General features: G+C 44.0%; 1 protein-coding gene across 10 annotated transcripts in view; it reads right to left on the reverse strand.

Annotated features, from left to right (window-relative positions):
• Positions 1-12,420, reverse strand: part of SEMA6A (semaphorin 6A) — a 205,521-nt gene that overhangs the window by 125,486 nt on the left and 67,615 nt on the right. Inside the window, exon 1 of one of the 10 annotated variants that reach the window (XM_045020628.1) lies at positions 5,530-5,654. The exons of 8 other annotated variants lie outside the window; for them this stretch is intronic. The gene's annotated coding sequence lies outside the window, so the exon portion shown is untranslated. Of the gene's footprint in view, positions 1-4,985; positions 5,110-5,529; positions 5,655-12,420 lie in introns of those variants that run through there. One more of the 10 variants, XM_045020637.1, reaches the window with a different exon arrangement.

Below are 12,420 nucleotides of genomic sequence, written 5' to 3' on the forward strand. Positions count from 1 at the left end.
TTTCTGAACGATTGATTTATTAGCTGTACGTCTTCACTTTTAAAATTATTTTCATTTCCCCTGTTGCTTTGACCCTTTTAGAGCTCACTATTGCTAAAAAGCAACAGGCCAGATCAGTTTGTGGTTTGGAGATTTTCAGAAGAAATTTAGGATCTGCAATAAATGGCAATTCAGTAAGGGGCACTCTTCCCTCTCAGTGCTATATCAATATCCCAGCTTTGTGCTTGGAGGCATTATACATCTGCCAGTGCCACTCTTTGGATGAGCCCTAAACCAAGTTCTTGACCACTTATGATAATTAAATATCCCCAAAAACTGTAAATTTCAGTGCTCACTTATTTCCACCATCTGGAATATTGATTTAGTTGATAAAATAGATTTGTGCATCATAAGGAGAGATGTTAATTCTGGTGCCAGACCAAATTCCAACTGGAAATTAAGTTCTGCTTGTCCAATGTTGCAAACACCTTGGGGTAATCAATTATTTGTTGTCAAGGTCCCAATTTCTTAGTCAAGATATAGTCAAGGTCCAGACTCCAGAGAAAGTAATACAAAAATAATAACAATGATGATGATAGTAAGTAAATACTGTAAAAAGATTTTGTGGTCTATTCAAAAGTATCTGGTGGTCCGGATTTGGACCCAGGTCTGCCTATTGACTACCGAGTGACTTTAAGCATATGTGTGGCCCCACTGAGATAAAGTAAAGTTACTCACCAGCCTAAGAGTTCACAGATCAGGACCCAATTTTCTCTGCTTCCTATCCTAACAGTTGTGTACTACTGAACAACAATTCCACTCTGTAACAGAGGTGGCCACATTTCACTGTCAAAGTGATCTCCATATATTCCTTACCCACCTCATTGTAATGCTATGGGTGATAATTGGTTAATGGTTGTAAAATGCTTTAAGAATCACCAGGTGTGCTGGTAGGTGTAAGAGGGAAATAAAAGACATGGAGTTCAGCACAATTTATTACGGACCTGACTCTGACCTCACTCATATCAGACCATTGATACAGAGCTCTAGGGCCAAATTAGCATCAAGGGTTTCATACTGCAAGGATGTGCTCAACACCTCACTATATCAGGCCCTGACTATGGATCATTTCTTACCATAGGATACAATTTCCAGTGTAGGGACTTAATCCTGCAAACTCTTGCTCACCAGAGTAAGCCCTGCTTACATGATCCCATTTTACTTTAATTAAACTACTCAGAGGAGCAAGGATTATTCATGTGAGTCAGCTTTTGAAGATCCGGCTCTGGAATTGACATTACTAGTGAGGTCACATGGAAAAAAAGGTAAAAGCAGCATCTGTACCTATTTAGGAATATAATATTTCTATTTTAGTATGATTAGCCTTTCTCCCTAAATACGGTTTGCCAAAATATATAAAAATATATCAGAATGAATATTACTTTCCAGATTTTACTCTAGTTTGTTTTGAGCATTTTATTATGATGTATGGTAGCCATGTACTATACATAAAACATTTGTTTGGGTAGAATAACAATGTGTTCCTGCAAACAAGTAGGTTGCAACCCACGTGTTATCTCAGGCCAATTTAATCCTAAAACATTTTATGTCTTCCCTTTGTAAACCGTGTGAACTCCTTTCAGATGTATTTATGTATGGCTCTTCTCGCTCTTCAAAACAAGATGACAAATTTCCCCTTTCCTTACAAAAACACACACACACAAACAGGTTCACAATCACCTATTTCCTTTTTAATGCAAACAGTTCTATTTTGGATTTATCACAGGTCATTAATTTGCTCCTTTTTAAAAAAAATCAATGAATCAATGAATACCCTCTGCTACCTATTTCTTCTGACTCCAATTGCAATAGCTGCCCTCCTCAATTTACAAACATTAAAAAAGGGGCCATAGCTACCATCTACTTTTATCTTCAAGTAGTTAAGACATGTTAAATACACATGTTCCTAGTAAATTTTAGTGCCCAATTATTCCCCCCCTTCAGGAGTATTGCTTTAGCTGATAAAGTAGATTTTGCCATCAAAAGAAAAATATACAGTTCTAATGTAAACTAATTGAGAATATGCAGAACATCTGTGACCATATGATTCTTTTCACTCAAACTATTCACTCATGTTTCATATCTTCTTTGACTCCTATTATATGAAAAGCAAATGTAGCAAATATCTTGTATTGCATGAAATTAATTATTCTTAAAAAAAAAAACCACCGGTTTATCATTTACAGAGGTAAGGCTGGATCCTGCAGTCCCTTGACTAAACTTCCATTGAAGTCAGCGGAAGATTTTCCTGTACAAGGAGTATAGAATTGCACCCATATTTTTTATATTTAGGGTGTGTTTGGTTTTATACAAGAAGAATACTCCCTTTGTCTTATTGTCTTTGGGTCTTTTATAAATTGTTACCAATATAAAAATGGGATGTTTTATATTCTAAAGAAAACTATAAACAGAGAAACATATTGGCACTGTAGGTGGTTTGGGGGGTTATTTTATTACTCATGCCAGTAGTTCCATTCAAAGTCCTGTGGGACTACCGCTGTAAGGAAGGGCTTGCTGGCAATGGCCCACTTTTCTTCAAAATATGCTGGCCAGCCCCATTAACCAAAACAAGGTCATTTGTCTTTTTCAATTTTTTTCTGAAATCCACAAACCAATCTCTAAAAACGGTAATATTTATGCACATCTTAAACCAGTCAAATAATCTGGGCAAGAGCTGCATAAAGGGCCTGATCCTGGAAGCGTTGCTTCTGCGAGTAATTTTTACTCACTGGAAGAGTCCTATTGAAGTCAATGAATTTACTCCTGTGAGTAAGGATTACTCACATGAGGAATGACTGCAGGATGAGGCCCAAAGTAAATAAGAATGTGTAAATCAAACTCGCACAGTCATTGAAATTGTTTTTTACAAAGACAGGATAATAGCTGGAGACATGATTTTGCCTTTTTATTTAAGGTTCGGTTAATAATTAACGTTAGTTCTGGTTTATATTAAGCAGGAGTTATCAGGGTGTATTTCAATTAATACCATACTATATGTAGACCAGAGATAGAAAGTGTTTGGGATGATTTAACTCTCCTGTTATGTATTTACAGACCCAAACATCCCCCCATTAGGAATTTGCGTTTTTTATTTATAACCAAGTTAATTAAAGCCACTATTTCTGTATCTGCAATGAACTTCATGATCTTCATTCTGCATCAATTTTAAAGAGGTCTGAAAATGCATAAACGTTGGCATAAGTATGTAGGTTTACAAACATACTTAAAGACCAGCAATTATCTTGGAAAGAAAAAAGAGAAGAACAAATTTCCTTCTAAACAAGTGGTCAAGCAGACATGTAGGAAGAACCCAATAATTACTATTTTACAACTATCCATTAAATAGTCACTCGTGAGAAATTATTTGACTATGGTTAAAAAAAGCCCTACTGCCTTAACTTTGTCAAAGCTGCTGGGAGCCTAGCTTCAAAGGAACAGGGAAAGCTGTGGTTTTTACATTTAACCCTTCCTCTGGATGTCAGTCATCAGCACCAGTTTCCCCTCCTCTCATCACAAGCAAAACTAGTTGGAAGCAAAGCAAAAATCTTTGGCACAGAGCGCTCCGTGCAGCCCAAACCAGATGCCTTTTCACACTTTCAAACTTTCACTAACATTTCCCGGGCCACGAGAATGCCCCAAATGGCTTCACTGGCCCCGGAGCCAACAATCCCCTGACCCAGACTGATTTATCTAATAATTGTTACTTCTGTAATTGCTTGTAGGAGGGCAGCAGCCACCAGCTCTCAACCTTCCCCCTTCCCCCAGGCTGTCTCAGTTCTGCTCCACTTTTCCAATACACCAGCAGGCAGGAAAACAACTCATGGGGATTTGCAGGCTCAGGCTCCCACTTTCGCTCATGCAAATTCACAGCCAGAGCACTTAATGCACATTACTCTCAACTGAGAGCTTTTCATGCTCCTGCACACACAGACACACACACACAAAATCCCTCCCACCAGCAGCATCCTCCCTGCCACTATCATCCCCCTCCGCCCCCTGCTGCTGGCTGGGATTTCGGTGGTGAGAGTGGCGGAAAGCCCTCTGGCCCCTTCAGATCTAACACCCTCTGTCTGAAATAGCCCGGAGGGCGAGGGGGCTTATCGCCATCCCAGGACGGTTCCTTCCCTTCTTACTCCCTACAGCAGGGAGCCCCCCCTCGCCTCCCCTTCCCTTTCCCCCGCCTTGTATTTTTCACCCAAGCAGCACTTTTAGGAGGGAGCTCGGAACAAACACTCCATTGTGCGATCCAGGCCTGTTATTCCCTTTTAGACAAACTTTGCCATGGGGTTGCCTGGTTCCCCGGGGTTTGAAGGGTCGGGGTGGGGGTGGGGGGGAGGACGACACACTGGGGGAGCAGCAGGGCAAGGAAAGGGCGAGGACTTTGGTTTCCTAAAGGACCGTGTGGTCGCTCCCTCATGCTCGGGTCAGTGCGGACAGTTGGCAAGAGGGGGTCAGCCCGTAGCCCCTCCAGTGCGGCTGGCAGGCCCGTGGGGGAGGGAGTGCCTGAGCCGCCCCCACCCCGCTGCCAGAGGAGCTGACAGCAGCGGCTAGAGGGGGCGGGGAACAGTCCTGCCCGAGAGCCGCCGACTGGCGCTGCTGCTGCGGGGAGTCAGCCCGTGGTGGCTCCCGACACATACACACACCCCAGCTAGGAGTGGGGGGCGCAGGGGGGGCAGCGCCAGAGCCTCCCCCGCTCCCTGCTGGCAAAGCAATGACAGGAGCCCGCGGCTGGGAGGGGGGTTTCAGCCCGGAGCGCCAGCCCCATGCTAGCGAACAAAGCCAGCCAGGCAGCCGCGCACATCCACACCCAGGCCCGGCATGGGCACGGGGCAGAGCGTGTGGGGCTCCCCGCCGGCAGGAGGCTCCTTTGTTCCACACCCAGCGCCCCTGTCAACAACAACCGCGTCAATACCCGGGTTAAAGAGCAGCGCCCAGGGATTACGCACGTGCAAGGGACCCACATTGTCCCCGTAACAAAGACTCGCCAGCTCCCCCGTGACGCTCTGCAGTCCCGGGCTGAGCAGCTACAGGCGGGGGCTGGGAGCCCCAGAGCCCGCTCCGGATCTCACACGGCCCGGGGCGCCCCGCACCGCAGGCAGCGCGCACGCCCAGCGGCGGGGCAAAGCAGCCCGGCTCCGCGTCCGCTGCGACCAAGCGGGGCTGAGCGAGGCGCGAGGACAAACGCCTTCAGCCCCGCTAGCGCCCAGCCCGGGAGGGACGCCCCTGTTTGCCAGCGGGCTGAGCAGCCAGACTGATAAAAAAGGCAGCCCAAGCCGCAAACTGACCGGGCAGGGGCAGCCGCACAACGTGTGCTAGGGCAGGCGGCTCTCCCCCGCCTTCCCGAAGCGCTGCCGAGCTAGAAACCAGCAGCCAACCTTAACCACACACCGAACACGCTCCTCCCGGACCCGCCAGTGCAAACCAGGAGGAGCCTTCCTTTGCAAGCAACCCAAAGGATTAGATATAGATATGGAGAGGGGAGTACTGTACCTTTTCGGTGCATGTATCTAGGCAGCTAGAGGACAGAACTAGCTGATGTAGTGTCCCATTTAGTAATCCATTTAAGGGGATCTCTCTGGGAAACTGGATCCACTCTCTCCTTTGCAATCCTTTGTCATTACTACATGTGTGCTTCTTTGGGGGATGGGATGTTTAATATTGCTACTTTCTGGAATGCAAATGCAATTTGCTCATTTCCAATGACGGGAGACAAAAGGGGGAAGAGGAAAAAAGGTTTAGCAACTCCTCTCCAAACCCAAATTCCACTAGGATCCCACTCCAGGAAGTCCCCTTCAGTCGAATCTTAGGAAATAAGTCATTTCAGGGTCTTGTTCTGCTCCCTTTCTACCAAAAGTGCGCCAGGTGTAGAGGCTGCTTCAGGAAAACTCCTAGGCAGGCGGCACTCTGTTCGCCACGGCAGGAAAGCGCGGTTGCTTTAGCCCAAAGCTCCTGGTCATTGAACTGTGTTTGTAGAGGAGTTCAGAGCAACCTCTCTCCTTGTGCCCTGCCTCTCTTCCCACTGCTAGTCTCCGAGTCCCAACTCCTCTGTCAAAGGAAGGCAGCTTCTCTGCGGGTGGAGTGAAATCCCGGACTGGATCTCTCCAGATGGACTCACTTGATTCCACCCACCCTTCCTCTCCAGTCCCTTGCTATACCGAACAAGGATGAGCATGTGCAATGGGTAGGGGATAGGGTGAGAGCATGGCGAGTTTCCAAGTGGATATTCCCCCCCCCCGACATATACAAACAAGAAGATAACGAAAGTGAAGAGCTGAAAAAGCCCTTACCCCATATACAGTATTTATGTACAGTACTGTGTTTGTAATCCGGACTGAGGATGAAGCAGTGACGAGAGAAGTATTACTGATTCCTGACGCAAAAAAGGCAAGGAAGAAGTGCTCCAGGAGACGAGATACATGAAAGGATTTGCTCATCGATTTTCTTAAATGAAAAAGTTTTAAAGGATGAGGGTAAGTGAATTGTTAAGACTTTCTAATTCTGAGAACTGTTCCAGTGCTCAAATCCTAGAGCAATGAACGTCCTACACATAAAGCAAATTGACTAGAAGATATGTAAATATATGTAAAATATAACTGTTCAGTACATAGTATTCTTATACAAATAAGTAGATATAACAGCTCTTGAAAGAAAAATATATGCCAAGAATAAACTAACAGAATTATAATAGTCTGAACATTGTGCTTGAAATTTTGTATTTACATGCAATGAGAAAATTTGTATTTAAATCCTTAAAAGTGAATGTAGTGCCAATAAAAAATCCCCAATAAAAACACCTACACAAGCACATTTTAAATATTTGATTTATTTTATACAGGTGCATGAAGAGAGGAAAAGGGATAACCTTTCTTCTACAGACATTAACTTGCCAAGACACAGCCTCCATCCATCGCCCGCGTTAAAAGAGACTTTTTTTAAAGGAAACTTGCCAAAGGCCAATACATCCTCATTCCTCTCCATTCCCAAGGCATATCCTTATTTCTACCCCATATGTATATGCTTAGGTCTACCTCAGATTTGTACTGAGTGAGGCAACCATAAATGCTGGCAATCGAAATTTTCCACCACCGCGATTGTTCACTAAAGCTGTTTTCCATACCAGTAGCAATGTTTCGTTTTAAGAGAAAGCAGCAGCAAAAGAGCAGGGAGCTATACTTGTATATCAAAATCTGCAGAAGGAGAGAGCTGAAAAGATGACAATAAAAAAGTGCCCGGAGACAAAAACAAATCAGAAGCCTCAGGTGGTCTAATTTGCACCTCTGAAACCTAAGTGCCACTGCGTATGTACACAAATTACCCAGCATATGCCTATATTATAACTCCAGTCTGTGTGTGCATCTCAGATTATACGATTAAGAACATGCACGCAAACAATAGCTCTACCTAGTTTAGAGGGGTTTAGCCTTGGGAGAAGGACGTCTCAGAGCTATCTCTTGCGGTTTTCCCTGTGTGCCAGAAGGGGCCGCTGCACTAATTCGCCTGGGCAAACAATGCGAGGCTTGATTAAATTTGCAAAGTTGCTGCCTGATCCGGCTTCCTCTGAAGGCGACGGCAAAACCCCCACTAACTTCGGTGGCAGCAGGATCGGACGTCTGAGTTGCGCACGTATTAGCACAGCGGGAGCTCCCCTGCCTCTTGTCATGCTAGTGTAGTACTGTGGCGCACTTCTCAGCTGCGTGTTCAGTTTGTGTGCGCAGATACACAGACACAGCTCCTCCCGCTCCAGTCTGCTCTGTATGTCTCTAGCTACCGCTATACAGTTTCCACAACGCATGCTATATGGAGAAGTATCCCATTCTATTGTGTAACCTCCTAATCGCATTTTACTGACATTACACATTCACGGATGGCACTAATCCGAAATACCATGATGCCATCCGTCCGATGACCCTCTAGGGAAACGGGGCTGGACGGGTTTGGCAGCTCAGGTCCCAGTTGTCTTCTCCACCCCACCAATCCCAGTTTGTTAGCTGCTGGCTGGCTTAATCCGTCCGTGTCTCAGAGCAAGAACAGAGCTAATAAATTAATCTTCCGGTTTCCCATCCCCCGCCCAGAAACCCTGCTGCTGCCGCTGCCAGTCAATGCTGCTACTCCGGCGAGTGGCAGCACTAGCGCCCCCCAGGCTCAGGTGCGGCGCAGGAACAGTGCAGCCTGCCTTTCACTCTTGGCTCCAGCAGCAGCACCCGCCCCAGCCCCACACTCCGCGGCTGATTTACATGTTAATTGTGTCTGGGAAAACTTCTTTAATTGCCGGAATTAGGCAGAGCAAACGGATTGTTTCACAGGCTGAACCAAATTAATTCCAGGTTTAGCTCCTTCCCTTAGAGAAACAAACAATTAAGCTGTCTTGTTTGCTTTATGGATATCGTTGAAATGGGAGACACGTTGCTTTTCTGGAGAGGGCGGGGGGGGGGTGTTTTCTTTCGCAGGATGTATTTGTTATTTTGAATATTAATGTTTATTTATTTTATTTCACAGAGTCATTATAGGGGGAGGATATTTCTATTGACTTTTTTGCACAATCCAACCAGTAATACACTGATTTATAATTGCTTATGTTTTCATAGCATATCACTAAAGAAAGCTGTGGCCCACCTCTCTGATTTTGCAAATCCTGCTGCATTACGATCCAGTTAGACAGCTATCATTTTAAACCGTTTGGATTTCGATTATGAGATGCATGAAACTGTAGTGGAAGCCACGTGTAAATCCGCTCGCTTGGAGCTCTAAGACTCTTACCAGTGCCTTTCTGACAGCAAGCGAAGGAGCAGGGGGAATAAAAGCAAAAGATCCCCCATCCCCCTTTTGCTGATTTCAGCCTGTTCCTTCGCTGACTGCTGCCTCTAAAGCCTAGGGGCTATATGGTCAAAACCTGACGCTCACAGACAGGATTGACGTTCACAGTGCTCAATTCCACTTCAATCAGTTAGTCTCCAGTTTGAAACAAAGCACTGCTTGGGACGTGGGAGGGATGCAAACCACAGTGGAGTCTCTTTACAGTGAATGAAGTGCAATTCAGCGCAGCACATGGAGACTTCTCAAGGATCTTAAATCTGGCTATAAAACATAACCTTTAAAGTCCTGGGAAGGAGCTAAACTATAACCTGAATTCATTTGGGGGGATGCAAGACCATCTCCTCTTGTCTTGATCTAACTAGTGTGCAAATGTTTCCTAACAGTACTTTTACTGTATCTGTGCCCCATGAATAGATCCACAGGGCTGCTGTTCTTTCCCTTTCAACAATAATTCTACTGTACTGCATTGAATCTTTAGCTCCATTCACTTTTTATATCAAATTATTGTTTGGGAAATTAAAAAAATACTGGAGCAGAATAAGATAAAAATATCAAAGATTAAACAACCTAGATCTGTAACTTCAAAAAAATTAATAACAAAATTGTATATTTTCTTGCGGTCTTCAATTATGTGGTATGGACCTTAATGTCTTCAATAATCATTTGCATCTTGCAGGTCTCAACTGACCCATGTTACAGTAACAGCCTCAAGTAATTTCAGAACCAGGTAAGTGAAATGATGGATTTACTAGCTGGCCATAAGAAGCATGGCATTAAAATAATTACTTGTTTATGACAACTGTTTTTCTGCTTTTTACTTTTAGATAATGAAAGGACTGCTAGAAATTGGCTTTGCTGCGGTATTTGTTTTAGGATCTAAAGTTACACACAAACACATTCAATTTCTAGTTGTTAGCTTACAAGGAAAAGGATTTTTCTGGTATCAAGAAAATTCCCCCACCCCCAACCCTTGACAGTTTAAACCAAATATGTACTTAGAGTAATTTTCTAACCAAAGGAACAGACACATTATATATTTTCTTCCTTTTCACTGGAAATTTAAAACAAGACAGCTCTGCACCAAGCAGAATAATTGCTGAGGGTGGATACATTTTAACTAAACAAAAATGTTACCCTAAATCTGAAATTAGAGAAACTGAACTGAACTAGTACAGTACCCATTCTTTGGATACCAAAGCCAGTGTCAGGGATGAAGCCAGATGAATGGGACTTGATTTGACAAGACCCTAGCTCCACATCCCTAAAGTGGCACCAGACTAATATTATGCTTCTATAACTCACCAGAAATAGGAACACTGAAAGACTATCTCCCCCACAGACTGAGGTCATCTATTCAACAATATGCAACATTTACATTAGATAATCTATTGCTTGGGAACCCAAAATTCCATTGACTTTCCTGGATATTTGAAGGGGAAGCAAAACAAGATCCAGCCCAGACTGTACACTTCATACTCTACCAAAATTTCAGAAATACTCTGACACTTGCTCTCCTCTCGTCAGAGGAAAAAAGACTCTCAACTGGATGGGGTTTTTTAAACGTAGGTTCTCATGAATATAGACCAGATTTTTATATTTCAAAAGGCTTTGTAAGAAGAGGCAGCTGAGAAACCTATTTCCTTACTTACCAAACAACATTAGTAGTGAGAAGTTATATTGTTTGAGTTCTTTTGCAAAACAGTTTCCTATCCAACCACTTTCTATCTGTTCCTTTCATTTCTCTCCTTCCAGTCTGCATTGATTCATTTCTCCTCTTCAAATCTCACATTCAAAACTCCCTTTCTGCTTCAGCCTCTGAAACTCGCCTTTCCTTTTTCTCCTTACTGCAACCTTCCATTCTCAGCTGACTAGAACCAGTCTGCAAAAATTACCTATTTGCATTTTCACTGCTTCAAACATTTTAGCTCTTTCCTTTTACTTAACTCCATCTCTACTTCATTTTCACTTTTTCTCGGTACCCAACTCAGTGAAGTGTTCTTTCTCCTTTTCTCTTCTAACTCCCTCGGCAAAGCATTTTGTGCTATTTTTAATAGCGTTGTAACATCAGCCTTCACACTATCTTTATTTTGTGGTGGGGTCTGGTTTTCTGAAAACTGAGTGACAAATCCTGCTCACCTTAATAAGTTAACTTGCTGGGCCTATGTACGTGAATATGAGAAGGAGGATTTGGCCCCATGAGCCTACTTTTTAATGTAGGGTAAAGGTACTGGCTAACTGCCACTTCACATGGCTAAATCCCAGAATCAGGCCACTAAGATTCACTAAACCCCTGCTCTGTTGCCCCAGAACTCTGTAGGTGCCTAAACTTGCTCAGCACCTACATTTTTGCAGTAAGAGTTCCCTAGGTGCTTATGTTACTGCCTCTGAGCACAAGCTGTACACGAGGCATCCAGACACTTAAAACCCAGAATGATGCATAAACTGGGGAGAAGATAGGTATTCCTCCATATAAATTGCCTGCAGGACCTAATCCTGTAAGCGCACCGAGACCTTGCCTACTGGATCACTCTCTATAGGTGAGCTTTGCACAAAATGGGAAGAGGAGGAGCTCCTTCCTAACTTTTAGCCAGTGGTTAGAGTACTCACCTGTACCTGTGGGAGATGCCCAGGTCAAGTATCGCCTCCACCTGAGGAGATGGGATTGTGAACTAGGATCTACCACCTCTCAGGTGTGTACCCAAACCACTGGGCTATGAGATATTCTGATGTAGGGCACCCTAAATCTCTCCTGTTGAAGTTGCACTGTGGCTAACAAATAAAAAGAGTCACTGGAGCAGGGGGACTGGATCTTGAGTCTCCCACCTCCCAGTTCAGGCTAAAGAGTCAGCATCATTCTCATACTCTCTCTGTCCCTCTCTCACCTGATAACTTGAGGTGACTAGAGCACTGAGTTGGGAGACTCAGGATCCAGTCCCCTTGCTCCAATAACTTTTTGTATTTATTATCCACAGTACAACAGGTTCAACAGGAGAGTGTGAGGGAGCCCCACATCAGAATATCCCTAGCCCAAATGTTAGGGCATTCAACTGCAAGATGGCAGATTCCTGTTCAAATCCCATCTCTCTCTTAGCTGGAGGGGGAACTTGAACATGGCGTTCTCCCACATCCCAAGTAAGTGCCCTAACCACTGGGCCAAAATTCATGAGGGATCTCCTAAATGCCAAGGCCAAAAGGGACCATTGTGATCATCTAGTCTGATCTTCTGTATAACACAGGCCATAGAATTTCCCCCAAAAAATTCCTAGAGCAGATCTTTTAGAAAAACATCCAATCTTGATTTTAAAATTGTAAGTAACGGAGATTACACCATGATCCTTGGTAAATTGGTCGAATGGTTAATTACCTTCAGTGTCAAAAATGTACACCTTATTTCCAGTCTGAATTTGCTTAGCTTCAACTTCCAGCCATTGGATCGAGTTATAGCTTTCTCTGCTGCACTGAAGAACCCATTATGAAATATTTGTTCTCCATGTAGACGTTTATAGTCTGTAATCAAGTCACCCTTAACCTTCTCTTTGTTAAGCTAAATAGATTGAGCTCTTTTGG

Source organism: Mauremys mutica, chromosome 6 (assembly GCF_020497125.1).
Source record: "Mauremys mutica isolate MM-2020 ecotype Southern chromosome 6, ASM2049712v1, whole genome shotgun sequence".
In the NCBI taxonomy this organism is placed as follows: domain Eukaryota; kingdom Metazoa; phylum Chordata; order Testudines; family Geoemydidae; genus Mauremys; species Mauremys mutica.